Source organism: Microtus ochrogaster, unplaced genomic scaffold (genome assembly GCF_000317375.1).
Source record: "Microtus ochrogaster isolate Prairie Vole_2 unplaced genomic scaffold, MicOch1.0 UNK8, whole genome shotgun sequence".
NCBI classification, from domain to species: Eukaryota; Metazoa; Chordata; class Mammalia; order Rodentia; family Cricetidae; genus Microtus; species Microtus ochrogaster.
In genome coordinates, this window is record NW_004949106.1 from 7469918 (window position 1) to 7474344 (window position 4427).

A 4427-nucleotide genomic window follows, 5' to 3' on the forward strand; every position below is an offset into this window, starting at 1 on the left:
CACACACACAGTCAGTCTTACAAAACTCAGAGAAGGCTTAATCTGGATGCAGAGCAAAGAGTTGCTACTGTCCACTTGTTTCCTATGTCCTATGTAAACTTGAAAGAACGTCTGAACAAATACTTAATGTATAAGCTCAGGATGGCTGGTCCCAGAGCCCCTAACAAGCCTTACAGAAAGTATCAGATTCCCTATGCTCACTCCAGACACATGTGGGTCTTATGACTAATTAGAATTCCCATTTACTAGCTGGTTTGCTGGCAAAGGCCTGCAATCTCCAGCACTTGGGAAGCTGATCTGAGCTATATATCAAAGCCACAGATTTCTGATTTACTATGGTGATGTCTCTACAATCAAATGGATATCCGTCTCTTACTTTGGAGCATTGTCAAGCTCATACATGCACACAGACACCTTCACCTCACTGTGAAGAAAGAGTTGGTGCTTTGTATTAAGGTTCTCTAGAGGAACAGAACTGATTTTTCAAAGGGGAATTCATTAGAGTGGCTGATAGGGTGTGGTCCAGCTAGTTCAACAATAACTGCCTCCTGACAGAAAGATCAAGAATCTAGGAGCTGTTGGTCCATGACATTATATATCTTCAGGTGGTCTTCAGTTGCAAGGAAGTAGGGATTACAACATAAAACCTTTGATTTTGTGGATGAAAAAAATACAAGCCTGGAGATGTTAATAGGAATACCACCTATATATAGTTCCTAATGAATTCCTACGTTCCAGTCATAATCACTAATAGTTGATAAGATTATGTAAAGGACATAACTGTACTCTCTCAGCGGGACTGACATCAAACCTTCCACATGTTTACAAAGCATCCCCAGGTAATGATCAATGTACAACCAAGCCTAAGAAGCATGGGGGTTAAGAGAGGTTTTAGAACAAAGTAATTTCCATTTACCTATTAGTTACCTGGACCAGGGTTTCCTTGTACTGGTTAGTTATACTGGTGAACATTTGGGAGTGGCATTAGTGAGTATGACTTGATATCATCAAATTCTATTGGGGGAATTTTGAAAACATATTTCCTTGTGTACTATGTATGGGCATTAAACATAATTAACCTATTGATACTAAACTTATCTTTGATAGGAGTGAGGCTGTGCCAGAATTTTAAAAGAAGTGCAAAAAAAAAAATATCCATGGCTTTCTGGAACTTACATTCTAAAGGGGTAGACAGAAAAAAAAAAATGGTTCTCTGTGAGTCCGAGACCAGCCTGGCCTACAGAGCTAGTTCCAGGACAGGCTCCAAAGCCACAGAGAAATCCTGTCTCAAAAAAACAAAAAACAAAAAAAAAAAAAATGGTGGAATTATATAGTAACTAGTGAGCCACGAACAATAGGGTAAGAAAGTCAAGCAAGGCATAGACCTGATTCTGTAGGTAGATCCTCAGAGGGCTCAGGGATTCTGCAAGGAAGCTTGGGGCTCTGGGTGAGTATCAGGCTGCTAATGATAACACCTGAGTAAAGACAGAAAGACGTTCATTCTGCTAAATCAGTTTCTTCAGTGGGGAAGTCTGTGTACGCGTTTGTTTTACTGGAGGCTGGACAAAGAGCCACCCACCACTGGACTGTATTCCCAGCCCGTCTGCACAGCCGTTTCTGTTGTGTGCAGACACGCGTACCACATTGGTTTATGTGAGTCCCAGACATGAGCGAGCTCAGGTCCTCAGGTTGACGTGGCCACCACTTTACCAGCTGAGCCATCTCGCAGACTCTGTATATGATTATTTTTAGATTATAAAAGTACATCTGTCCTGATATGGAAATAAGGCCGGGATGTGGGGAAATGAGGAAGGGCTTTGCCGACCATGCAGAAAGCCCGGGGTTCGAAACCCTGGACCAGATAATAAATATGGGTACTGTGGTCAGGTTTTCATATAATGAAAGCCCACATGTCTGTTCTCAAACTACCCATCTGGATGGGTATCTATCATGTAATAGCAGGGTACTTGGGGCTTGAGATGAAGATGTAGGAGAAGAGTTTTAATTTTCCATTTATCCGCTTTATCTGATTTGAATTTTTGAATTTTTTTCTGATTACTAACCGATAGGCATGTAGATTTTTGCTGTCAGTATACACTTTTATTTTCCTCTTTTTATACGTTTATTTTATTTGGCACCATTGCCCACACTTCCTCCATTTGACCAAACTTCAGGTCACGTGCCTCTCGTCAGTACGTCTCCCCTACCGTGTTCTTTTTCAAGTTACAGGAATGTCCATATGTCTGATTTCCCATTTCTTCCAGGTACTGAAAATCTTTGTGTGCTCTGGGGGATTATGCGTTGTCTAGCTGTCTGGAAAGCAAAGGGCCGAGTACGTAAAGCAGAAAGGAGAAGTGAGCTAGATCCTGATGGAAACTGAAGCCACTGGTTGATGAACCAAACCCCCAGGGCGGGGTTCCTGTACCACCATCTAACTAAGGCAAAGGGAACTAGATAAAGGCTTAGGGGAAAAACGAGAACAGCACGCTCACTGATTCCTTCTAGGGGAGATCACTTCTAGGTAGGGAAGTACCACACTAAGGTCCCTTTGTCACTTTCCCGTGACTTATTAGCTCAGCTGTCCTGTGTGGGCGGGACGAACAGAAGGGAAACAGTGCAGGCGTCCTTGTGAGTGTAAGACAAGTCAAGAGCTTGCTTTTTTAGACCCTAAAAAAAAAATACCAAAAGATGCACGCACGCACACACACACACACACACACACACACACACACACACACACACACGGCGGGGGTGGGGTCAATAGACAGACGCTCGTTTCTTTCCCAGTGTGAGCAGCACAGGACTTCAAGGGGCTCCTACTCCTGTCACTCAAGGACCCAGGTTCCTTCCGTTTCCCAGTCACCATCACCTCAGGGCCCCAAAGCTGGGCTGTGATTGGGTTTGCGTTTTTGCGCTTGCACCCACAGAAAGGGAGAGAGCCACTTCAAGGCAAATGACGTCTCTTTAAGGCACAGAAGATGAGAACTTCTCCAAGGGGGCACATTTCAGCCTCCAAAGTGTCGTCGTAGATTATGAAAACCATCTACATCTTTTACAACTCAATTGTAGTGAATGAATAAGTGGAAGAGGCTAAAAATCGGTATCCCTTCCCCCACAACAATGCTAGGCAGCTGTAAAAAGTGATGGAAGCTTCAGGAAAGATGAGTTAGGAGTGGATTGGCCCTCGTATTATCTCTAAAGCAAACAAACAAACAAGCAAACAAAATCAGCGAAGCACCAAGAGGCCAGGACGTGTTTTAAGGTCAGAAAATGACGTAATGAAAGGAGAACCAGGACCCAAATCTTCCATTTCTTATCCATTGTTACTGACCCTTCTTCCCAATGTCCTTTATCATTTGCTGAACACTATGTTCTTGTTTTGTTTTGTTTTTAGACAAGATTATCACATTGTCCAAAGGCTAGCTTGGAGCTCACTGGACAGCCTGCACTGGCCTGGAACTCAGAGCAGTCCTCCTGCCTCAGTCTCCTAAGTGCTGGGGTTATAAGGATAAGCCACCACACTGGCTGTGTTCATCATTTAACCCGAAAGGGTGTAAGCTGAAGACAGTGGCATCTCTCTGAGCAGGTGAACCTGAACCGTTAAGCTGCTTCTTTGCTAACACAGTTCAACCTTTCAGCCTCTTTCTATAGGAAGAAACAGTCACAAGGATTAATCTTTGGGTATGAATTAGATGCATAAAAGTGCTCATCAAAACCTAGTGGCTTCAAAACAGCATCTGTATACTTTCATGATGTCATCTAGGAGTGACTTCCGGTGGCCTTGCCTGTAAGCATTCATAGGCTCAAGTCATCTTGATGGCTCATGTGAGCCTAAAGGGCCTCGGGAGACTGCGTTCACACATCCGGCAGCTGGTGGCTCTGCACTGGGACACCTGTTCCTCCCACAGTGTCTTCTGTCCTCTGGAAAGTGATACCAGGTTTCACAGCAAGATGACGTCAGGGTTTTGGGAGGGAGGTAGACGCTTCCATTCTAAAGGCATAGACTCTGGAAATAGCAGCATTTACATTTGTTCCGTTTTGTTGACTGTCCAATCTAGTTCTAAGGGAATGAGATATCATCCGTGCGTGGCTTTTTTTTTTATGTCTTTTTCGTTTTGTCCCCAGCTCTATCCAAGTCACCTGACGGGACTTCAAATGCTACAGTTTACTTCCCTTGACCAGAACAGAGAGAGAGAAGAGTGGAATTCATTCCAGTCAGGGGATCATTTCTAAAAACAAGCACACCTATCCCTCTCATACTGTGTGGGTTTGGACTTAGTCCCAAAGCCTCATTTGTCAGCTAGGGGAGGGTCTGGAGAAGAAGCATGAGCCAAGCCAGAAGTTGGCAAACCGGTCATTCGCTACAGAAGAGCAGATGCAGATTTAAAAACATCAGCTAGGGAAGGGGGAAAAAAAAAAAAAAAAAA